Source organism: Bombina bombina, chromosome 11 (genome assembly GCF_027579735.1).
Source record: "Bombina bombina isolate aBomBom1 chromosome 11, aBomBom1.pri, whole genome shotgun sequence".
Taxonomy (NCBI): Eukaryota; Metazoa; Chordata; class Amphibia; order Anura; family Bombinatoridae; genus Bombina; species Bombina bombina.
In genome coordinates this window covers 190,046,374-190,074,016 of record NC_069509.1, presented here as the reverse complement: position 1 = coordinate 190,074,016, position 27,643 = coordinate 190,046,374, and positions in this window count along the sequence as shown.

Below are 27,643 nucleotides of genomic sequence, written 5' to 3'. Positions count from 1 at the left end.
TTGTACCCATGGACAGCGCTGCAGAATTTGTTGTCGCTTTATAAAAAAGTATATCTCTCTCTCTCTCACACTCACTCTCTCTCACTCTCTCTCTCTCACACTCTCTCTCTCTCTCTCTCTCTCTCTCTCTCTCTCTATATATATATATATATATATATATATATTTTTTTTTTTTTTATTCCCAGTCCGGCTCAAACAGAAAAACCTTACATGTGCAAAAATGTAATCAAAGTACATGTAATGCTAAAGAGGAAACAATATTTTAATTGAAGTCATATTAGGTTAAAATGTAGCCTATATTCAATTTGCTAAAATATAATCTTTTAGAGATAAAAGCTTGATTTCAATAGCATATGCTGTATTTAACTCCAGGGGCAAGTTTAGTTTAGGCTACTCTAAGTGATATTTTCCAGTCTTGTCAATCAATATGCAAATCATTAATAATGAGCTTATTGTGTATTCAGGTCAGCATCTCATTGTGTGCTCATTATACAAATAATGTTAGATATGATTTCATGGTAAGGACTAATTTACTATATATATAAAGATATACCACAGACTTAATAATATCATCAGGAGATAGCATGACCTCACAGGTTCTGAGCTGATGTGACAACTATTAAATATCACTTACTGCGCAACAAATTGGAGTTATAGTTATGTAGAGAGGCATATATTTTTGTCCAAGTTATAGGACTATGCATAATAGTGTTGTATCCCTTCAGAAAATGGGCATTCAAATTAATTAATAAAGATGGATTCACAAAGATGAAGAAAGTTAATGAAGGTCTTTATGATGAAATGATGTAGAACAAGTATTTTTTATATGAATGTGACAGTTTGAGTCTGGTCTTTAAGATATCACACAATGTCAGTAATCATAAGGGAGTTAGAAGTTCCAGGCTTGAGGAAGCCTCAGTGCATTATTTAGAGTAGATGGTAGAGCACAGTTATAGACAAGCTATATACAAGCCATAGGGGTAGATTTATTAATAGTCCAGCGGACATGATGCGCTGTAGCAAATCTTGTCCGCTCGACCTCGCTAAATGCTGACAGCTGACACTTTCTGCATTTATCATTGCACAAGCATTTCTAGTAGAATGCTTGTACAATGCCACCCCTGCTCACTGGCAGCCAATCGGCTGCTAGCAAGAGCTGTCAATCATTCCAATCTGATTGGGATTATTTAAATCCGTCACCTAAAAAGGTGGCGGACAAGTTAAGGAGCAGTGGTCTTACAACCGCTGCTTCTTAACTTCAGTTTCAGGCAAGCTGAAGCAGCATCCACCGCTTAATAAGCCCATAGTGTGTATCTGAACTAGAGGTGAGATCACAGAGCAGAACAGAATGTTTTCAATATTATAACCAGCATCTAGGAACTAAGGGTAGCTCAGATTAAATAAATTAAAGGCTTAGAGGCCTATTTATCAAGCTCCGAATGTTTCTGGCGAGTCTTCAGTCTTCTAAAGACCGCTGCTCCATAACCTGTCCGCCTGCTCTGATTAGGCGGACAGACATCACCACAATTCAACCCGATCAAGTACGATTGGGTTGATTGACACCCCTTGCTGGTGGCCGATTGGCCGCGAGTCTGCAGGGGGCGGCGTTGCACCAGCAGCTCACGAGAGCTGCTGGTGCAATGCTGAATATGGAGAGTGTATTGCTCTACGCATTCAGCGAGGTCTGTCGGACCTGATCCGCATTGTCGGATCAGGTCCAACAGACCTTTGTTAAATAGGCCTCCTTGTCTACTGCCAGCATAAACAACCTCTACTGGCAAAACCAGGACAGACCTTAGTCATGCATGTTATTGTTGGGTTACATTTTGATACATGTTGCACTAAATGTTTTCATTCTTCCAGTGTTACCATCTTATGTCTTAATGTACTACAGTGTATGGGTGACAATATCATTTCCATTTTGCCTGTACAGCATAGATTGATTGGTACATATACTGGACCAGCTTATTCAGCGTATATGCAATGGTGTTATTATAAGAAGATTGAGGTAAATGAATCATCTAGATCAGGTGACTTGGTCCGTAATCACACGTTTTCAGCATCCTGTGCCCTCTGAAGGGATAATTATAAACGTTATGCAACCACTTCCCTAAGTTTACAAAATAATAACTAGAAAAGGGATAAGGTAATATATTCTCTAAATATCTTATTAAAATCAAAACTATTTCAGTTAAGTGTCCTAATAGATATGAAGGGAGCTCTAAGTAAACTTGTTATTGTGGATTTTTTTTTTATTACGCAAAAACTGTTACATTTTAAGTGGAATGCACTCAATTTTGAATATTCAAACAAGAATAAAATGCAGGGCTCTTTCTTTGCTTATATCAAACAATCCATTTGGCTAATAAGACAACATCCGCTTACAATTTTCCTAATATTTAAAGTAAACTTTTGCTATTTTTTTGTAACACAACATTACTCACACATAAGTGGTAAATCAAAGCAAAACTGTCAAAATTAATTTAGTGAACATGAACAGTCATTGGTTTCTGTATCAGATATACTGTATATAGTTTTCCTAAATTGTTTATTTGTCAAGTTCAAAATACATTTATATATTGATTCTGCAAGTTATTTCAACATGGTGTTAATAGGAAGTTATGCTGTGTTTTTATTTGTATTTAGATTTAGTAATTTATTTAAACAATTTGATTTTGAGATGTTTAGTTTAGGATACTGGAGAGCCAAGACAGATTACTGAATGACCAACCATGTGCTTGCATGAGAGGGAAAACCATCTGAAAGTGGATTTGTTTAAATTGAAGAAGGAAAATATAGAAATTTAAGCTTCAAATGAACTTATCAAATAATAAAAAAAAAAATATTACATTAAATATCTATTTTGTGTATTTATTAAACACCAACAAATCTATTATTAATACTAGCATAGATAAAGTGATTGCGAAGACAATTCTCCTGTTCTTGAAGCACCAGTAAATACAGAAGATTTGCATAAACAACAAATTCATGATAAAAAGACAATGCAATAGGACTTAGTGGCTGATTTATCAAATATCGGGCGGACATTAGATTAGAAAGTTGCTTAAAATTGCTGCTCTATTTGAATCATAAAACTTTAATTTTGATTTTAGTGTCCCTTTAAAGATAACTCACAAGTTATTTAAATATAACTGAATAATGAAACATAATCTGTAAATATTCATACGTGCACTATGTTATCAAGTTTATAAAAATGCAATTATAATTTCAGCTGCTATATATCTATTAAACCTAAATTTAGAGAAACTATATACCAAAGATTTTCTGGAAGAAACAACAAATACAATGTACAAAATGTAATGATAAGCATACAAACAAATACAATATATATGTATAGTTCTAATACCCTTAACATTCTTATGCTAGACCACCTTGCATAGGCACAGCATGAGAGGCCACTTGGCAGAGGCTCAGCATTAAAGACCACCTGATAGAGGCACAGCATGAGAGACCATTTGCTATAGGCACAGAATGCGAGTCTACCTGGTATACACACAGCATGAGAGGCCACTTGGCAGAGGCTCAGCATTAAAGACCACCTGATAGAGGCACAGCATGAGAGACCATTTGCTATAGGCACATAATGAGAGTCTACCTGGTATAGGCACAGCATGAGAGGCCACTTGGCAGAGGCTCAGCATGAAAGACCACCTGGTAGAGGCACAGCTTGAGAGACCACCTGGTATAGGCACAGAATTAGAGACTACCTGGTAGAGTCACAGCTTGAGAGACCACCTGGTATAGGCACAGAATGCGATACTACCTCGTAGAGGCACAGCTTGAGAGACCAGCTGGTAGATGCACAGTATGAGACGCAACTTGGCAGAGGCTCATCATGAAAGACCACCTGGTAGAGGCACAGCATGAAAGACCACCTGGTAGAGGCACACAATGAGAGACCACCTGGTATAGACACAGAATGAGAGACTACCTGGTAGAGGCACAGCTTGACAGACCACCTGGTATAGGCACAGAATGAGAGACTATCTGGTAGAGGCACAGCTTGAGAGACCAGCTGGTAGATGCACAGTATGAGAGGCAACTTGGCAGATGCTCAGCATGAGAGACCACCTGGTATAGGCACAAAATGAGAGACTATCTGGCAGAGGCTCAGCATGAAAGACCACTTGATAGAGGCACAGCATGAGAGACCACTTGCTATAGGCACATAATGAGAGTCTACCTGGTATAGGCACAGCATGAGAGGCCACTTGGCAGAGGCTCAGCATGAAAGACCACCTGGTAGAGGCACATCTTGAGAGACCACCTGGTATAGGCACAGAATGAGAGACCACCTGGTAGAGGCACATCTTGAGAGACCACCTGGTATAGGCACAGAATGAGAGACTACCTGGTAGAGGCACAGCTTGAGAGACCAGCTGGTAGATGCACAGTATGAGAGGCAACTTGGCAGATACTAAGCATAAAAGACCACCTGGTAGAGGCACATCTTGAGAGAATACCTGGTATAGGCACAGAATGAGAGACTACCTGGTAGAGGCACAGCTTGAGAGTCCAGCTGGTAGATGCACAGTATGAGAGACAACATGGCAGATGCTCAGCATGAAAGACCACCTGGTAAAGGCACAGAATGAGAGACCACCTGGTATAGGCACATAATGAGAGACTACCTGGTAGAGACACAGCTTGAGAGACCACCTGGTATAGGCACAGAATGAGAGACTACCTGGTATAGGCACAGAATGAGAGAGCAGCTGGTATGGTAGATGCACAGTATGAGAAGCAACTTGGCAGAGGCTCAGCATGAAAGACCACCTGGTAGAGGCACAGCATGAAAGACCACCTGGTAAATGCACAGAATGAGAGACCACCTGGTATAGGCACAACATGAGAGACTATCTGGCAGAGGCTCAGCATGAAAGACCACATAATAGAGGAACAGCAAGAGAGACCACCTGGTAGAGGCACTGCATGATAGGCCACCTGGTAGAGACACAGCATGAGAGAATACCTGATAGAGGCACAGCATGAGAGACCACCTGGAAGAGACACAATATCAGAGACCACCTGGTAGAGACACAGCAAGAGATACCACCTGGTATAGGCACAACATGAGAGACTAACTGGCAGAGGCACAATATCAGAGACCACCTGATAGAGGCACAGCAAGAGAGACCACCTGGTAGAGGCACTGCATGAGAGGCGACCTGGTAGAGACACAGCATAAGAGACTATCTGGTAGAGACACAGTATGAGAGACCACCTGATAGAGGCACAGCATGAGAGACCACCTGATAGAGGCACAGCATGAGAGACCACCTTGTAGAGGGACAGCATGAGAGACCACCTTGTAGAGGGACAGCATCAGAGACCACCTGGTAGAGGGACAGCATGAAAGACTGATTGGATTAATTACTCTAAATCCAACTTCCAAAAAGTTAGAAAAATACCATTTTCACATTGTCCATGTAACATAGTGTCAGTATTAGTTATAATGGCTGTGCAACATGCCCTGTTACTAACTATTTACAAGAACAGACTCCAGAAAAGTATCTGAGATGGGGACAGTAGTTAAACTAGACACATGCACAAATCCAGTTTGTTATTTCTTTGCAAAATTAACCACAGATTTGTCCAAAATTAGTTGTTAACTAAACAAACTAATGAAAAAATGATTCAGTTTAGTTTCTATGAAATGAAGAAACCGAATCAACAAATTTCCACATTTGTTCATTAGTGTAGTTAATTATTGAACAGATTTTGGGCACATTTGTAATTTGTTTTGCAAACAAATAACAAAAATGTATAATGAAAAACAGAATTTGTGCAGGTCTATTAAAATCTGTTCAGGGAGGCATATAACCAGCACCAACCTCAGACCTCTCTCAACTAGTTTCCCACATACTCAACACGTGAGCTTACAAGCCTTATAGATTGCCCAATGTAAAGGTATATTTCTGATGATAACCCCATTATCATTCATGTAATTGCTATCTAATCATTCACTTTTGTCATAGGGCTGCAGAATATGTTAGAACTTCATAAATAAATAATAGTAATGTTTAAAAGTAGACATGACTGTATTGTTCCATGAGAAAAGCAAGTCAGTTGTAGCAATTTTCAGAGAACAAATTGAGAGCTCAGATATGTTTTATTCATAAACGCATATGTTTTTCTCTCTTTTGCAGCCATAATAGTATATTGTTTCTGTCTCTTGCAGCCAAGGGGTTAATTATCATTATATGTATATCTCACATTAGGACTCTATTTCATTTTTAAAGCCTATAAATAAAAAATGCAACTTTTTAAACCACCACATTTCTGCAATGATGTTTCTTAAATAATTAAGTTGAAAGCTGAATATTTCTATAAATGTCCCATAATGCTACGAAATCTATAAACCAATATATGGCAGGTTGATAAATAAAAACTATACATATTAAAGTTCATAGAACAAATTATACATAGCGTAATGTTTTTCTGCGACAAATTGAACAGACAAAAATAGATAGTTTGCACCAATGCATCTAAATGATTGATTAATAAATATGATACTGTTTTTATTCCAGTTTTACATGGGACTAGATCTTTGATTAATTCTCTCTCATGCTCTGATAAGTTTATGAGAGTCTTGCCATACAGGCCTCTTGCTCTCTGTTTTGGGAACTATTTATTCTCGGAGCGCTACACTTTCAGTTGCATTCATTATTTATAATAAATGGAAATCCGCTTAGCTTCTGCAGTGCACCAGATGGAGATTTGAGCTTCATTAAGTCACAAGGTATGCAGTGGTAAAAAGATTAATGGGCCTGTTTTATAAGCCAATCATGTTTCAGTTTTATACAGTTATTTCTCTATATTCACTAGTATAAGGGAAATAGTATTGTCGTTTTTTTACTTACATGGTGTTTAATTCTGTTAGCAGAAGCTTAAAACTTTAAAAGAAATACACTTGTCTGAATCAATTTGAGTAAATTCTTATATTGCTATATGATTAGTAAATAGGTAATTCGCTCATATGGACATTTTTTCTTTTTTTTAAGTGATGTTTTAACTTAGAAATGTTCTACTGATACATCAATAAAACAGGGATTAGAAGGACACATGCATAACAAAATATTCTAGTGTGTTAAAGCATTTTATTAATGTAATGTTGTATAAAATTATGTTTTAACCCCTGGTAAAGGTACAGAGATTATATGAGAGAAACTTCACTTCCATTGATAGTGTTGAGACAAAGTCAGATCATAGGACAGAATACATTGTCCCCATAGATGTATCACATTTCTAGCTAGCTTCAGTTAAATTGTCTATGACCACTTTATTTGCTGGACACTCATTTCTTTGGTTCCAAAAGGTCTTGGACCCCTTTCTTGCCTTAATCAACACTCCATGTTTGGAAATCTAATGAGCTCCTTATTGTTCTAGTAAGACCTCTAGTCCATTGATAATAGACATAAATCTTTCACCTAAACTGGCTCATCCCTACCACACCATCTAATATCTCACAACCATGCTAGATATGACCTTAAAACCAACATAGGTTAAATCTCTCCAAACACAAAATATTCAGACTCACAGAGTTTTGTTCCAGCTTGATTAGTGATGCCTGAACTGTAGACCTGACACTTAGCGAATGATTTCTACTACTAGCACGTATATCACTCATATCAGATGTATCTACCTTTGTACGTTTCAGAACAAATGCTGGAAGAAAATCATCATTGAAATTTTGCATATATAATCCCATGTATTAGTGATTTATTATGTAGGCCATAAAATTAATCACTCGCATATTCAGGTATGCACGTATACAAATATATATATATTAATTTGTTTAATGTATAGCTATTGACTAGTATACTATTTTAACATATAATCATATATTCTATTTTGTACTCTGACAAGAGAGGTTTGTGTTTAGATATTTTAGTTGAATTATTCAACATCTCCCAGTCTCAGTGCCACCGCCGAGGCGTATCTCTCCACTCAGGGTGATAGTGTGTTCATGAGCAGATTGCAGTGGTTCTGATTCATGGACAGCATGCTAATGTTGACTCTTGGATACTTCTCTTCACCCCAGCGTCATGGAGTAATGGCTCTGCTAACTCCAGTCCTCATCATGGTCCAGGTTTGTCGGCTTGTGATTAGGGTGTAATATTTTATGCACACACCTTTGCGCTAAAGATAATTTTCCAATCCATCCCCAGGCAGCTACCTAGAACTATAAGTTACCTTATTGCCTCTCAGAAATTTTTTAAAGGGACAGTCTACTCCATAATTGTTATTGTTTAAAAAGATAGAAAATCACTTTATTACCCATTCCCCAGTTTTGCAATATCAACTCTGTTATATTAATATATTTTTTACCTATGTGATTACCTTGTATCTAAGCCTCTGCAGACTACACCCTTATTTCAACAATGTTATCTAGATGGCCCACATGAACTTAAGCCTTCTAGCTGTGAAAAACTATCAAATGCATTGAAATAAGAGGCGGCCTTCAAGGGCTTAGAAATTAGCATATGCGCATATCTAGGTCTAACTTTCAACTATAAATACCGAGAGAACAAAGCAAATTTGATGATACAAGTAAATTGGAAAGTTGTTTAAAATTACATGCCCTATCTGAATCATTAAAGTTTGATTTTAACTAGATTGTCCCTTTAAATGGTTATTCTGCTCTCATCAGTCTGCCTAGCTTCCAGATATCCCCAGTGGTGTTTTGTTTCCTTTGTTGCATCCTACATTGCACCTGCCCTGTTTTACTTACTAACTTTTGGTTCCCTGACCACTGGCTATTCTTTATGGTTTTGTCGGCTTCCTTGACACCTGTATCTAGACAATTGATACGACTGAGACGACTGACTTAACAGCTTGATCTTTGGCTTTCTCATTAAACTGTGCCTCTTGCCTGATACCTCTGTATATATTATTGATTGGACATTTACCTGGATTGACATCTTGCTTCTAATTTGACCCTGATTTGTGACTGACCCTTGTGTGCTTCTACATGTCTGGACTGTCTATCTGGCTTTACCTAGATACATAGTCTAATTTGCAAATTATCTGCTAGATTACGAGTCTTGCGTTAGCCTTAAAAAGCAGCGTTGAGAGGGCCCAACTCTGCTTTTTTAACGTCCGCTGGTATTACGAGTCTGGCAGGTACAGGTGTACCGCTCAATTTTTTTCACGCGACTCGAGCATACTGCAAATCAATTTACGTCAATTGCGCATCCTATCTTTTCTATGGGACTTGCCTAACGCCGGTATTACAAGTCTTGGAGAAAGGACAGCCTCTCCTGTCAAGACTCCTACCGCATTTAAAAGTCAGTAGTTAAGAGTTTTATGGGCAAACGCTGTAACATAAAACTCTTAACTAAAGTGCTAAAAAGTACACTAACACCCATAAACTACCTATTAACCCCTAAACCGACCCCCCCCCCCACATCGCAAACACTTAAATACATTTTTTAACCCCTAATCTGCCGACCGGACATTGCCGCCACTTTAATAAATATATTAACCCCTAAACTGCCACACTCCCACCTCGCAAACACTAGTTAAATTTTATTAACCCATAATCTGCCATCCCTAACATCTCCGACACCTACCTACATTTATTAACCCCTAATCTGCCGCCCCTAATGTTGCCGAAACTATATTAAATTTATTAACCCCTAAACCTAAGTCTAACCCTAAGTCTAACCCACCCTTAACTTAAATAACATTTAAATAAAAAGAAATAAAATAACTATCATTAACTAAATTATTCCTATTTAAAACTAAATACTTACCGATAAAATAAACCCTAAGATATCTACAATATAACTAATAGTTACATTGTAGCTATTTTAGGATTTATTTTTATTTTACAGGCAAGTTTGTATTTATTTTAACTAAGTACAATAGTTATTAATAGTTATTAACTATAAATAACTACCCTAGCTAAAATAAATACAAAAGTACCTGTAAAATAAATCCTAACCTAAGTTACAATTACACCTAACACTACACTATCATTAAATTAATTTACTACATTACCTACAATTAACTACAATTAAATAAAATAAACTAAAGTACGGAAAACCCCCCACTAAATTACAGAAAAAAATAAAATAATTACAAGAATTTTAAACTAATTACACCTAATCTAATTCCCTAATAAAATAAAAAGCCCCCCCAAAATAATTAAAAATCCTACCCTATACTTAATTACAAATAGCCCTTAAAAGGGCTTTTTGCGGGCATTTCCCCAAAGTAATCAGCTCTTTTACCTGTAAAACAAAATTACAATCCCCCCCAAACATTAAAACCCACCACCCCACACACCCAACCCTACTCTAAAACCCCACCCAATCCCCCCTTAATAAAATCTAACACTACCCCCCATGAAGATCACCCTACCGTGAGATGTCTTCACCCAGCCGGGTACAAAGTGGTCCTCCAGAGGGGCAGAAGTCTTCATTCGATCTGGGCAGAAGAGGACCTCCAGACGGGCAGAAGTCTTCATCCAGGCTGCATCTTCTATCTTCATCCATCCGGAGCGGGTCCATCTTGAAGCCAGCCGATGCGGAGCATCCATCGAGACCGACGACTACACGACGAATGATGGTTCGTTTAAATGACGTCATCCAAGATGGCGTCCCTTGAATTCCGATTGGCTGATAGGATTCCAATAGGATAGCCAATAGAATGCGAGCTCAATCCTATTGGCTGATTGGATCAGCCAATAGGATTTTTCCTACCTTAATTCTGATTGGCTGATAGAATCCTATCAGCCAATCGGAATTCAAGGGACACCATCTTGGATGACGTCATTTAAAGGAACCGTCATTCGTCGTGAATAGGGATGGGCGAATGTGCAAATTTTCGAATTTCGAATGTAGAACGAATGTTATTACCGAAATTCGAATTCTAAATTCGAATGTCGATAAGAACGAATATTGTTAAAAATTCGAAAATCGAATGTTATTTACAGTTTTCGAATGTCACTTTCGAATTCGAATGTTTATAATTATATCGAATGTCTACATTCGAAATTCGAATTTTTCGAATTCGAATATAAATTCGAATTTTTCGAATTCGAATATAAATTCGAATTTTTCTAATTCGAATATTGCATAATTCGAATATTACATTTAAAAGCATTAGAAATACTATTACAATCTAAATTCGAATTTTTCGAATTCGAATACACGTATTTCATAATTCGAATATTACATTTAAAGAAAAAGCATTAGAAATACTATAACAATCTAAATTCGAATTTTTCGAATTCGAATATTGCATAATTCGAATATTACATTTAAAGAAAAAGCATTAGAAATACTATTACAATCTAAATTCGAATTTTTCTAATTAGAATATTGCATAATTCGAATATTACATTTAAAGAAAAAGCATTAGAAATACTATTACAATCTAAATTCGAATTTTTCGAATTCGAATACACGTATTGCATAATTCGAATATTACATTTAAAGAAAAAGCATTAGAAATACTATTACAATCTAAATTCAAATTTTTCGAATTCGAATATTGCATAATTCGAATATTACATTTAAAGAAAAAAGTATTAGAAATACTATTACAATCTAAATTCGAATTTTTCGATATTCGAATATTGCATAATTCGAATATTACATTTAAAGAAAAAAGCATTAGAAATACTATTACAATCTAAATTCGAATTTTTCGAATTTGAATATTGCATAATTCGAATATTACATTTAAAGAAAAAGCATTAGAAATACTATTACAATCTAAATTCGAATTTTTCGAATTCGAATATTTTCGAATGTAATCGTAAAATTCGAAACCGAACATTCGAAATCGAATGTTAGAATGTTATGTAAACATTCGAAATTGGACTTCGAACGACGAATGTGTTAATAATTCGTGCCGTTTTTCGAATGTTGCGAAACATTCGCCCATCCCTAGTCGTGAAGTCATGGTATGGATGGATGCTCTGCGTCGGCTGGCTTCAAGATGGACCCACTCCGCTCCGGATGATGAAAAGTAGAAGATGCCACCTGGATGAAGACTTCTGCCTGTCTGGAGGTCCTCTTCTGCCCGGATTGGATGAAAACTTCTGCCCCTCTGGATGACCACTTGTCCCCAGCTGGGTGAAGACGTCTCACGGTAGGGTGATCTTCATGGGGGTAGTGTTAGGTTTTATTAAGGGGGGATTGGGTGGGTTTTAGAGTAGGGTTGGGTGTGTGGGTGGTGGGTTTTATTGTTGGGGGAGGATTGTATTTTTTTTTACAGGTAAAAGAGCTGATTACTTTAGGGCAATGCCCCGCAAAAAGCCTTTTTAAGGGCTATTTGTATTATTAGTATAGGGTAAGGATTTTTTATTATTTTGGGGGGCTTTTTTATTTTATTCGGGGGATTAGATTAGGTGTAATTTGTTTAAAATTCTTGTAATTATTTTATTTTTTTCTGTAATTTAGTGGGGGTTTTTTTCGTACTTTAGTTTATTTTATTTAATTGTAGTTAATTGTAGGTAATTTAGTAAATTAATTTAATGATATTGTAGTGTTAGGTGTAATTGTAACTTAGTTTAGGATTTATTTTACAGGTACTTTTGTATTTATTTTAGGCTAGGTAGTTATTTAATAGTTAATAACTATTTAATAACTATTCTACCAAGTTAAAATAAATACAAAGTTGCCTGTAAAATAAAAATAAATCCTTAGCTAGCTACAATGTAACTATTAGTACTATATTGTAGCTACCTTAGGGTTTATTTTATCGGTAAGTATTTAGTTTTAAATAGGAATAATTTAGGTAATTGTAGTAATTTTATTTAGATTATTTTAACATTATATTTAAGTTAGGTGGGGTTAGGGTTAGACTTAGATTTAGGGGTTAATAACTTTATTATAGTGGCGGGCGACATTGGCGGGCAGCAGATTAGGGGTTAATAAGTGTAGTTAGGTGGCAGCGACATTGGGGGTGGCAGAGTAGGGGTTAATAAATAAAAAGTAGGTGTCGGCGATGTTGGGGGGGGCAGCAGATTAGGGGTTCATAGGGATAATGTAGGTGGCGGCGGTGTCCGGAGGGGCAGATTAGGCGGTTAATAATATTATGCAGGTGTTGGCGATGTCGGTGCGTCAGATTAGGGGGTTAATAAGTGTAAGATTAGGGGTGTTTAGACTCGGGCTTCATGTTAGGGTGTTAGGTGTAGACATAAATTGTGTTTCCCATAGGAATCACTGGGGCTGCGTTAGAAGCTGAACGCTGCTTTTTTGCAGGTGTTAGGTTTTTTTCAGCCGATTCTGCCCCATTGATTCCTATGGGGAAATCGTGCAAGAGCACGTTTTACCTGCCGTAAGCAACGCTGGTATTGAGGTGAGATGTGGAGCTAAATTTTGCTCTAACGCTCACCTTTTTTGCGGCTAATGCCGGTTTTAAAAAAACCCTGTAATACCAGTGTTGTCTTAAGGTGAGCAGTGAGAAAAAAATGCTTGTTACCAACGCACCCCTGTTACCACAAAAACTCGTAATCTCGATGAATGTTTTTCACATTTGTATCTTAGTTGCTTATATAATCCTGACACAAAATTGGTAGCCACTTCCTCATGTATTAAATTGCATTTACAGAATTATACAGACGTTTTATTATATTTATTATGTCCTAATGTATATTAATTGTATAATATATTACATTCACAAACATTAAAGGTAAATTTTATATCACATAATTTTGGATAAACTATTGGAAATGTAAATGCTATATTCATAACATACTCTTGTTCAGGGCAACACATGTTGCTACAAATGTAGACTATTATTATTATTTTACTTTAGATTAAACAAACTGATAATATGGTTGATCATATAATGTGTGTTTAGGTGGGAATTTCTTCTAACATTTGTGGGAGGTTGAAAAACTTGGGACATCTGGGATCTACAATCCTGCGCATCAACAAAACTGTCCTATTTTGGTTGATGTCTTGTCAATGGAGACACCAACAGATACAACGCACTTTGTAGTTACACAATCTGCACAGCCCTCCTGGTAATCTGCTTTATTTGTAAGTTAAGTACATTATACATTTATAAGAACAAATTGCACTGAACATAAAGGAAAATGAAAGTCAAAATAGCTTGTTTTACATGATTTAGATAAAACCTTCAATGTTAAAAACTTCCCAATTAAATTTTGTTATGAAATTGACCTGATTCTCTTGGTCTTGGTCTGCTACTCTTGGTCTCTTTTGTGAAAACTTAGCTCCTATACATGAGCATACTGAGGTAGGCTCAAGAGGGTGCTCGGTGATTTTGAACACTGTATGGCTGCAGTGTTCACAATGTTATACATATAGTACTAAAGATATGTGCACACTCCTGAGCATGTCAGTATGCTTTTGGGAAGGTGCTTTGTGTTAGCAAAGGAGACAAAGTGAAATAGGGCAAAAGTAAATTGGGTCATTTTTAAACATTGCAGTTCAGATTACAAGTGGAATGCTAATGGTAGTGCAGGGTGCCATATCAATATCTCTAGGCCGCGCTAGGATTAGTGCACAATCTAGTATTACAAGTATATGGTAAAGAAGAATGACCAGAAAATGTTTAGTGCGGCCGACATCCCTTTAGTGCTTCCTATACTTTCTATGGATAGTGCAACCACAATACACATCGCTCATATTGTAGACAATACAGCTCTAAAAAAGATAGAATAGCACAGGTGTTTCAGCGCTAAAATCTAAAAAGGATACCTAAGCCACTCTCCACTATCTCCCCAAGATAGAAAATGGAACAAACAATTTGGTAAAATGAGAGGGCGCTAAAAGCTAGGTATACTTAACACACCTAATTGATTCAGATTTATATCAAAAGTAAGAATTATCAAAGACAGTATTAATTTTATAAATCATTTACTGGTGGGAACGTTCCCTATTGCGGTGCAATACATAAATTCATAAAAACAATTGACAGTCGCATAAAATATTTAACATGATATCTTCAACTTATAATTTATGGAATACCACCCTGATGAAAAATGATAACAAGCACTTAAAAATAAAATTGATTAAATGCTTATAAACCTTAAAAGCAATTTATTCCAGAGTATAAAAGACCGTCTCTATTTCGTTTAGTCCATAATATATCTTCAACAGATGGAATCCCTTATGTTTATTAGGGTATATTATATGTGAGACTTGGCTCCGTGATTATAACCAAAATAATTGGTAGTTTAAAAACGGCAAAATGTTCTTATTTTGAATACTTTGTATCCTTACTTTGTTATATGTGTAGCTTTAACTCACAGATAGTTGCAGCAGCTGTAACCAAATGCTGCTGTAATCCGTCCGAGATTTTGTGGTCCTTCTTAGCAACACGCTCCTTGCGTGTGGGCAGCTTTGTATACTGCAGCTCCTAGTCTCCGGCACAGGATTCACCACTCCCTCCGTGGGGAAGTGACCGGCTAAGGCACGCCGCTCCCTGCGTGTGAGTAACCTGACGGACTGTTGCCTTCAGCTTCCAATACTCACAGCTCCCTGCTTGTGAATAATTATCTGGATCCTCGTCAGTGGTATCGCAAACAGAGGCAATACTGAAGGTGGAATGGACACCCGCTCTTAGCGTGATATACTTCTACCAGAAGTAAGAAGTTGCTCGTTTACCAGAACTCAACTCACTAGGTACCTAGTAATTGCCCGCGCGTATATCACGCTAAGAGCGGGTGTCCATTCCACCTTCAGTATTGCCTCTGTTTGCGATACCACTGACGAGGATCCAGATAATTATTCACAAGCAGTGAGCTGTGAGTATTGGAAGCTGAAGGCAACAGTCCGTCAGGTTACTCACACGCAGGGAGTGGCGTGCCTTAGCCGGTCACTTCCCCACGGAGGGAGTGGTGAATCCTGTGCCGGAGACTAGGAGCTGCAGTATACAAGGCTGCCCACACGCAAGGAGCGTGTTGCTACAAAGGACCACAGAATCTCGGACGGATTACAGCAGCATTTGGTTACAGCTGCTGCAACTATCTGTGAGTTAAAGCTACACATATAACAAAGTAAGGATACAAAGTATTCAAAATAAGAACATTTTGCCGTTTTTAAACTACCAATTATTTTGGTTATAATCACGGAGCCAAGTCTCACATATAATATACCCTAATAAACATAAGGGATTCCATCTGTTGAAGATATATTATGGACTAAACGAAATAGAGACGGTCTTATATACTCTGGAATAAATTGCTTTTAAGGTTTATAAGCATTTAATCAATTTTATTTTTAAGCGCTTGTTATCATTTTTCATCAGGGTGGTATTCCATAAATTATAAGTTGAAGATATCATGTTAAATATTTTATGCGACTGTCAATTGTTTTTATGAATTTATGTATTGCACCGCAATAGGGAACGTTCCCACCAGTAAATGATTTATAAAATTAATACTGTCTTTGATAATTCTTACTTTTGATATAAATCTAAAAAAGATAGCTCAGCTTAACACCTGAAGTAAACTGTTAGAGGTAGAATAAAAGTTTAACAAACACATGTAAATCATTACAACAAAGTATTGCACTCAAATACATAAAAATTGAATAATAAATAAAAGTGTATTATTTAAATAAATGTATAGAAAGGGTTTAAAAGGGAATTTTCATACGCCAAGGTGTTTGCCTGTGGAAGGGCTCAAAGCTGTATATATCAGCTGTTTTTTTAATAAAAATACTTTAAATATCTTTGTTCTTCACTTAGAAGAAATGTTATTTTTAAATGTTAAATTAATCTATCTGTCTATCTGTCTATCTATCTATCTATCTATCTATCTATCTATCTATCTATCTATCACCTACTCAATGCCTTACGAAATCCCTCTGTGATAAACCAAGGATCTTTTACCAGTCTTCAGTAGTCTACTAGCAGTGCTCCATGGTTGAAAACCCCCCATCTTTTTGTTATATTGGCATTTTAGCACATATTTCTTACTGCTACTTGATCTACCAAATCTGCAGCTTTAGGTCTTCTCTTTTAACTGAGCGTGAGACTTGATTACGTCAGCCAGTTTTAATCTGTGCTTGAAGCTGTTGTCCTGTGATCCACCTATCAATCAAAATATTTTTCTGATGCTGTTGTGGCTTTGAGACTGCCAGACGTCTTCCTCCAGTTTCCAAGTGCTTATGATGGTGTAGGAAATTTTCTAACTGACACTTCTGCATTCTTTGCAATTTCTGTAAAGGAAAAACCTTAATTAAGGATTTTAATGGTCTACGTACATTATTGTTCAGTTCTTGGTAACCAAAACTTGTAACTTCAACCTCTGACATTGTACCATTTACCTTTTTAACATATCAGGTTATTCACTGGACTACTTACAGGGAATGTAAACTTTCATGAATTAGTGCCTGGTTTTTAAAAATACTATTAAAAACAGGGGCACTTTCTTTCATGAAAGTTTACATTGCAGTGTATTTTTACAAATACTTACCTTTCTCTTTAGCAAAGCCGGATTGGCTGTCCCCCGTCCACTTCTTTATGCTGTACATACACAGCAATGACAAAACCAGCTTCCTCCAACCATGGTGTGGCCTCACAAGATGGGGGGGGAGCCATGATTGGAGGAAGCTGGTTTTCGCCATACCGGCTTTACTGAAGAAAAAGGTAAGTATTTGTAAAAATACACTGCAATGTAAACTTTCATGAATGAAAGTTCCCCTGTTTTTAATATGCGTGAAATGCGTCAGTTGACGTAACAACTGCATAGTGTTTGCTGAACCTTGTGGACTATATTTGTGACCTTCTTGAGTTTGGAGAATACCTTCTTTTTTCTGTGAATCAGTTCACCCGCTGACTTGCTAGAGGTAGCGACGTCACTCACCTCGGTCTTTCTCTTACGGCGCTGAGGACGACAGCATTTTTCCCCACAAGTCAAGGTACCGATTCAGTTCACCTGATATGAATCTGTGAAACCCTAACCTTTTTCTCTCCTTAAATATCAAAACTGGAAAAATTGAGGTGTTAAACTTTTGGCCAGTAGTGTACATAAATAATAAGTGGTATTACTTTATCTAGATATTTGGATAAATTCCACAAAATTATCCATTTTGCTTTTCCATACATATCAGAGTTAAGTTTATTGGGTTTATTACAAAGAAAAGATTCCAAAAATAATTTAGAGGGTCCATTGTCTTCTATAAACATTTGCAGAAGTAACTAATCTTTATCCATATCCCAAGTATTTATAGATGCCTTTATTTTCCCAGTGAGATTTAAGTATCATTACTCATTCTATAAAATAGTCTATTTTAAATAAACCTCTCAGCTAATTAAAATAAATCACCAAACATAACACATTTCTACCACAATAATAATTTGATATAAATTTCACAAATTGTAGCAAATGTTTGCAATGACACATTTGCTTGTTTGCTTGCATATTTATTATAGATAATGAGTGTTGGCCACGTTTGTTTGGTCTAATTTCTTGAACATTTGACATCCAGTTTAGAATAATAAAAAAAATTCTAGGATTTGTTGTAATCTTTGAATATTCAAATAGTTACATTTGAAAGTTGATTTTCAGATTTTAATATTCAGATGTGATATTCTACAACATGTATCTTTGAATTTAATTGTTAGAAAAAAATACTGACAATCCCTGATCTCTTTTTAGATGTCTACAAACGTGTATTCGCCCCAAGACGTCATTATTGATGAGTCCTGACATGAACAATTTAAACAAACGAAACTGATCCCAAGTGGTCATTATTGACTTTTGCCTTGGTTGGGGCTGAAAAAGACCTCACTGTAATAAAAGCAAAGTAAAATTATTCAGCAATTAAATGTTAACACCTGATTGGTCAAGAGACTGTCATGTCTAAGTTTGTGAATTATTCTGTGGCAAAGGGATAAAAATTATGTTTTCAGGTAGTGCTATTTTTAGGATTCGGGCGTAAAGCTGCTGTTATGGTTAAGAATTAAGTGCAAAGCTTATGGTCAAATTTAGATGTCAGGTTTAGGGTTAGGGTGTGACTACTATTACTATTAGGCTCTAGAGTTTGAGTTTAATTTGAGGAATTGTAAGGCATAGAGTAAGAGTTTATGGATTTAAGTTAGTGGTTAGTGATTAGAGTAAAGAGATAGGGCTTAGAATTAATGGTTATAGCTAGGAATAAAGTTTATGTTTAGTGTTAAGGCTTTATGTTAAGGGTCATGCTTTTTATTAAGGTAATGGCTCACAGTTTGGGTGTAATGGACTATGGCCAGTGCTTACAGGTAGGGGTTGGGCTTCAAGTTATTGTTTATGGATAGAGTAGAGAGTAGAACTTATGGTAGGATTATTGGTTAAAGGTTATGGTTTCAGGTAATAATTATTACTTACAGGTACGGAGTAAGGGTTATAGATAGAGTTTAGGGCTTAGTGTTAGGAGTTACATAGGAATAAAGCTTATGGTTAGAGTTAGGGGTTGTGTTTGGGTAAATCTTATGGTTAAAGTTTGGGGTTATGTTTGGGAAAAGCTTATGGTTAGAGTTAGGGGTTATGTTGGGGTAAAGCTTATGTTAGAGTTAGAGGCGATGTTGGGGTAAAGTTTATGGTAAAAGTTAGGGTTTAGCGTTAGGGGTTATGTTGGGGTAAAGCTTATGCTTCAAGCTAAGGCTTAGGGTCAGGGGTTATGTTGGAGTAAAGATTATGGCTAGAGTTAGGGTTTATGTTGGGGTAAAGCTTATTATTAGAGTTAGGGGTTATGTTGGGGTAAAGTTTATGTTTAGTGAAGTTTATGTTTAGGGTTAGGGTTTAGAGTTAAGTGTTATTTTGGGATATAGCTTACAGTTAGTGTTAGGGTTTATAGATAGGAGTTATGTTATGGTAAAGCTAATGGTTAGAGTTAGGGGTTATTTTGGGATTAAGTTTATGATTAGCTTTAGGGATTATTTTGGGATACACTTTATGGCTAGAGTTAGGGGTTATTTGGGGATAATGTTTATAGTTAGAGTTAGGGGTTATTTTGGGATAAAGTTTATGTTTTGAGTTAAGGGTTATTTGGGGATAAAATGTATGGCTAGAGTTAGGGGTTATTCTGGGATAAAGTTTATGTTTTGAGTTAGGGGTTATTTGGGGATAAAGTTTATGGTTAGAGTTAGGTGTTATTTTGGGATTAAGTTTATGTTTAGAGTTGGGGATTTTTTGGGGATAAAGTTTATGTTTAGAGTTAGTGGTTATTTTAAGATAACGTTTATGTTTAGAGTTAGGGGTTATTTTGAGATAAAGTTTATGTTTAAAGTTAGGGATTATTTGGGGATAAAGTTTATGGTTAGAGTTAGGGGTTATTTGGGGATAAAGTTTATGATTAGCGTTAGGGATTATTTTGGGATACACTTTACGGCTAGAGTTAGGGGTTATTTGGGGATAAAGTTTATGGTTAGAGTTAGGGGTTATTTTGAGATAAACTTTATGGTTAGAGTTAGGGGTTATTTTGGGATAACGTTTATGATTAGCATTGGGGATTATTTTGGGATACACTTTATGGTTAGAGTTAGGGGTTATTTTGAGATAAAGTTTATGTTTAGAGTTAGGGATTATTTTTTAATTAACGTTATGGTTAGAGTTATGGGTTATTTTGGGATAAACTTTATGGTTAGAGATAGGGATTATTTTGGGATATAGTTTATGGTTAGAGTTAGGCGTTATTTTGGGATAAAGTTTATGGTTTGAGATTGGGGTTATTTATGGATAAAGTTTTGGGTTAGAGTTAGGGGTTATTGCGGGATAAAGTTTATGGTTAGATTTAGGGACTATTTTGGGATAACGTTTATGGTTAGATTTAAGGATTATTTTGGAATAAAGTTGATGGGGTTATATTGTAGTAAATCTTTGGTTGAAGATATTACAGTTTTGCTTTCATAATTTTCAGCAGAAAATAGCTCAGCACAATTCAGTTGAAAAGGTCTGTCTTTTATGTGATGCTATGAAAACTATTAAAAGACACAAGCAATGTTTGAAATTAGGTTTGAGCCCATTTATAGTAAAAATGGCAGCTGTAAGAGCGTCATTATAGGGTTAGCTATTAGATACTTAAGTTAAATTATATGGGTGTAAAAAGTGATATTTATACCTCAAAACTGTTTTGCTTTGTTTTTAGGTGTAAAGTTATTGGGGGTTAACCCCTCAGCTGTTGGAGTGGAACAAAATGTTGTATATCATAAACACAAAAAATAGAGGGCGCCACATAGTGCAAATTAGGCTAGTTAACCATTGGTAAGTAAACAGGCGAAGTCAATCCTACTCACGTGGCGATCTGCACAAATGTGCTCTACAGGCAGACCAGAACCAATAAGTCGCCCGGCAGACTCTTAGGCACACCTGGAACAGGGGGTATCCTCATCCCACCAGAGGGAGTCCAGGGATGATCACTTGGAGCCACAAAAAGTGTCAAGCAGAGGGTCAGCAATCAGTGATATACTGATAACTCTCAGGCACTCAACAATAGGCAATTGGCAGTCAGCAGGCAATAGTCCAGAGTAAAAGAAAGTGCAGCAGCGGGAAGATATCTGAATAAAAATTTAATATAGAATTAAAAACAACAGCAACCCGCTTCTCAGTGGCACAGCACTGTTTCCTCAGGCTATACAAACAATCTCACAGCTGTTACACTTATACCTAACAACAGCCAATCAGCAGTCAGAATAGTAACACCACACTGAATAGCGTGTAATGCAAACAATAGACCTGTGTGTTTAATCATAGACCAGAGGAGTTACTGATATTGGTTATCACTATATAATTATACAGCTTGGCGACTCTTATAGATATACCCTGTATGTTGCATATCATATTCATGAAGGTTTAGAAACTGGAAACAAATACATGCAAATTTAACAGCATTGTTGATAAAACGTACATAATTTGATCAGTTTGGGTAAGTTTCCCTAAGTACAAATGTATCTGTGAGCTTTACAACAAATAATTTAGAATTTTGGGATGCCTATCTCCCTTTAACAACAAATAACAAACCATGGAGTATATGAGTATACTGTTTCACATAGCATTATTCTGAAATGTTACAGCTAACACAGACACTCCCATTTACCAGCTAATAGGAATCAGAATGTATGCACCATGATGAGTTAAATAATTATTTGGTGTCATTTTAAATGGATTATCAGAGATTTACAAGAACAATAAAATCACTTCTTAATTAGTTAACCATTTGGCTGACCAAGAGAGCATCATTGCACTGCTCTGTATGTTGCTGTCCTTTCTGTCATCCAAGGGGTTAATGCTTTTTTTATTTTGACTTCAGGTCACTTTACATTATCTAGACTCAATTCTGAAGGTGCAAAAGCAAATACACACACTACATTATCTTATTTACCCCATACTGGACATACAGCTTTTATGTACCCCAATTATTAGAGAAGCATTCTTTATGCAGTGCAAGAAGAGCCCTACACAGATAAAAAGGCAGATTTAAATAAAAAAAATTAGATAGATGACTGTTGTAGAAAATGAGGTCTCCCCTGTACCCCTCTCTCTTTGATAAGTAGATTTGTGGTAACCACTAGTTATATCAGTCTAGAAGCAAGCCTGGTCCTGATACACTGATCAAGGATATTGTAAAACCAGTATCATGCACCAATGTTCTCATTATTAAAACTTGATGTAAAAGCCTTGATTTTGCCCCCAAAAATAATATTAATGCTTTCAGCTTTATTGTATCATAGTGGTGCAAAATATTTATTTACAGTGTTTTATTTCAGCAAAGCATTTCATTGCAACTAACCAATTAACCAAAGTAGCACACAGTGGTTTGCAGACATGATTGAATGCAGCATTATTGGCCACAAAGTTGGACATTTATCATAAATAAAAAAAAACAAATTAATTATTTTTCATTTTAGTTTTGCCTCACATAACCCAGCCAATGATTAAAATGATTGTAACATTATATCTTGCCTTTGCAATTTGTAGATTTTCTTTTTATTTTCTTAAGCAAATACAAGTTCATTGTTATCTGTTAGAATATACAGTTGTAGCAATGTATCCATGACTGACATATGGAAATGTATTTGACAACTTAAATAATCATTTAATAATGGAAATTGACATCTGTAGCATTTACTTTTCTATAGGACTGGGCAAAAAGCAAAACTTATTGCGTGGGCGATAACCTATTCCCCCATAGAAGTCAATGAAGAAAAAAAGCCAACACCCCACTTGCGCTTAAACCCAATCTCAAATTCTGATGTGTGCTAACCCAACATGAAAATATGAATATTTCCCATTCCAAAGTTCTTCACATAGCAGAATATGTTCTATTTATTCATAAATACACACAAAAAAAAAATATATATATATATATATATATATATATATATATATATATTAAAATTATGGGGGGAGATAAAAAACTGAAATTAAAATCCTCCATGTCATCAAAATAAATCAATGTAAACATTTGCATAGGAAATTAGCACATCTAGGTAAGATTCCCTCTGCTTTTCCCCAGAAATACCTCATATACAATGTTACCAATGCACAAGAGAAATGGAGGATTTTAATTTTAGTTTTTTATCTCCCCCCATAATTTTAATGAATTTTGGTTTAACCTTGAAAATAGCTTTATCAATGCAGCAGCCAGAAATCTATCTCCTACTGATGAGTTCCAAATAGAACGAAACAGGCTGTCTAGTGAGTGATTTCTGATTTGCTGCAATAATCCTGTTAAAAGGATAGCTGTGTTAAAACAGTATTTTGAAGCAAAAAAACTGAGAATTTGCATATCTAATTTGCATAACTTACCCAGAATTCTCTTGTGCATTGGTAACATTGTATATGAGGTATTTCTAGGGAAAAGCAAGCCGGGATTCTTGCCTAGATGTGCTAATTTCCTATGCAAATGTTTACATTGATATTGATATATATATATATATATATATATATATATATATATATATATAGGGATATTTATCAAAGCCTCAACTTTGTTGGATTCGCCGGCACCAATACGCTTGCCTAACATCGCGTCCGCATATTTCAATACGCTCTCCTTATTTATAAAAAAAGCTGGCAAAAAGATGCGAACCAAGTACCGGGCGATGAGCATCGGACTGTTGTTAACTAACAGTCATCAATCTTGCGTCTATTTGGCTTTTTCCCAAATTTATTTATACCATGTCACTAAACGCTGCCACTATACTAAAATGTTTAACCCCATATCCCGCTGCTCCCCAACACCGCCACAACCTAAATAAAGTTATTAACCCCTATCCCGCTGCTCCCTGACACCGCCACAACCTAAATAAAGTTATTAACCCCTATCCCGCCTCTCCCTGACACCGCTGCCACTAAATAAATGTATTAACCCCTAATCCTCTGGCCTCCCACATCACTACCACTAACTAAGCCTATTAACCCCTAAACCATCAGCCCCTAACATCACCATAAACTAAATTAAGTTATTAACCCCTAAACCCGCTAACTTTAAATTAATATTACAACATCCCTATCTTCAAATAAATTTAAACTTACCTGTAGAATTAAAATAAACCAATTTAAACTATTAAATAACTTACCCTAACTATAATCCTACAATGAAATTAAACTACCATTTAAATAAACTAAATTACATATTAAAGAAACCTAACCCTATTCAAATTATTTAAATATACTATTAAACATTATTACAAATTACTAAATTACAGAAAAAAACAAACACCTAGTTCCAAAAACAAACAAGCACTAAATTACGAAAATAAAAAAACACATTATCAAAAATAAAAAGAAATTACACCTAATCTAATAGCCCTATCAATATAAGCCCCCCCCCCCAAAATAAACCCCCCTAGCCTACAATAAACTACCAATGGCCCTTAAAAGGGCCTTTTGTGGGGCATTGCCCCAAAGATATCAGCTATTTTACCTGTAAAAAAATACAAACACCCCCCAACAGTAAGCTCTCATCCTATTGGCTGATTGGAACAGCCAATAGGATTTTAGCAGCTCTAATCCTATTGGCTGATTGGAACAGCCAATAGGATTTTAGCAGCTCAAATTCTATTGGCTGATTGAAATCTTTCAGCAAATAGGAATGCAAGGGATGCCATCTTGGATGACGTCACTTGCATTGAAGTTCCAGTTTACGGCGGCGACCATATGAAGAGGATGCTCCACGCCGGATGTCTTCAGGATGGACCTGCTCCACGCCAGATGGATGAAGATAGAAGATGCTGTCTGGATGAAGACTTCTTGCTGACTGGATGAGGACTTCTCCGGCTGGATGAAGATGGAAGAGGCCGCCGGATGAAGACTTCTTGCTGCCTGGATGTTGACTTCTCCAGCTCCAGATGGATCCTTCAAGCGGGACTTCAAGAGCTGTAAGTGGATCATTGGGGGTTAGTGTTAGGTTTTTTAAGGTTTTTTTGGGTGGGTTTTATTTCTAGATTAGGGTCTGGGCATGTAAAAGAGCTAAATGCCCTTTTAAGGGCAATGCCCATACAAATGCCCTTTTCAAGGCAATGGGGAGCTTAGGTTATTTTTTATCTGGGGGGTTGGTTGGTTGGGTGGTGGGTTTTACTGTTGGGCAGAGGTCTTTGTGTTTTTTTTACAGGTAAAAGAGCTAAAATCTTTGGGGCAATGCCCCAAAAAAGGTCCTTTTAAGGGCCATTGTTAGTTTATTGTAGGCTAGGTTTTTTTATTTTGGGGTGGCTTTTTTATTTTGATAGGGCTATTAGATTAGGTGTAATTCTTTTTTATTTTTGATAATGTGGTTTTTTATTTTTCATAATTTAGTCTTTATTTTTTTTGTAACTTAGCGTTTATTTTTTTCTGTAATTTAGTAATTTGTAATAATGTTTAATAGTATATTTAAATAATTTGAGTAGAGTTATATTTTTTTAATATGTAATTTAGTTTATTTAATTGGTAGGTTAATTTAATTGTAGGATAATAGTTAGCGTAGGTTAATTAATAGATTAAAATTAGTCTATTTTAATTCTACAGGTAAGTTTAAATTTACTTGAAGATAGGGATGTTGTCATTTTAATTTACAGTTAGGGGGTTGTTAGGTTTAGGGGTTAATAGCTTAATTTAGTTTTTTGCGATGTGGTGGGCTAACGGTTTAGGGGTTAATAGGTTTAGTTAGTGTTGGTGATGTGGGAGGCCAGAGGTTTAGGGGTTAATAAGTTTATTTAGTGGCGGCGATGTCGGGGGCGGCAGAATAGGGGTGTGTAAACTTGGGGTTTATGTTAGAGTGTTAGGTGCAAACGTTACATGTTTTCTACCATATAAATCAATGGGACATCTGGCAGCATCGAACATAAGCTTTCGCTGCTTTCAGACTCCTATTGATTTCTATGGCATCCGTGGCCTCCAGGGTGGCGGATTGAAAATCAGGTACGCTGGGCCGGAATAGCAGTGAGCGTACCTGTTTAATGTTTTATAACTGGGAACAAGTGTCAAATAGAGCCAAATGTGTATTCGGAACATTTTTAATGATGTAAGCATTGATTGAGACCGGCGGATCGTATGTTACGTCACAAATTTCAACATTTGCTGGTCTGTAGGCTTTGATAACTAGGTCGGATCAATCTCACAACAATTACGCTGCGGAACTCTGGCGTATTTGCGGTTGAGGCTTTGATAAATATCCCCCATAGTGTTTTGGTACAATATAATTCTATACCTATAGATGATTATATATAGCTTTAGATATATACAGATATATATAGGAATATCTATTTATAAATACTTAGAACATATTCTACTATGTCCAGAACATTGGAATATGAAATATTAACAGTAAATACACAGTATAACACTTTATTAAATATGAATATTGCATATTTTACATGTTTTTATCTACTTAATTGCAAAAAGCTTCAATGCACACACACACACACACACACACACACACATATATATATATATATATATATATATATCACCACCCTGCCATTTTCGGAATACACCAGGATGCAGCGTAGTTAAACCAGAAGCCTTAAAAAAACCAACATGCAGCCGCCCGCACAAAATAAAAATAAAAACACGTAACCGCTTGCACAAAGTATAAAAATAAATAAATAACCTCCCGCACAAAGTATTAAGAAACACCTAAACCATCAACCCCCACATCCCAAAACAATAAAGTAATAACACTTTGAGGCCTATTTATCATATGTCTGTCGGACCTGATCCGACAGTGCAGATCAGGTCCAACAGACATCGCTGAATGCGGAGAGCAATATGCTCTCTGTATTCAGCATTGCACCAGCAGCTCTTGTGAGCTGCTGGTGCAACGCCGTCCCCTGCAGACTCCTGGCCAATCGGCGTCTAGCAGGGAGGTGTCAATCAACCCAATCATATTCGATTGGTTTGAATTGCAGCGATTCCTGTCCGCCTCATCAGGGCAGGCAGACAGGGTTATGGAGCAGCGCTATTTAGACCGCTGCTCCATAACTTGTGTTTCTGGCGAGTCTGAAGACTAGCCAGAAACACGGCCCTTCAAACTCCATTCGGAGCTTGATAAATGGGCCTCCTAATCCGCATATAACATTATTAAAATATTAACCCCTTAACCGCCAACCACCCACATCGCAATAAACCTAATTAACCCATTAACCATTAAACCGTCAAAGAGCCAAATCGCAATCAACCTAATTAACCTATTAACCTCTAAACCGCCAAACCCCCATAAGGCAAATA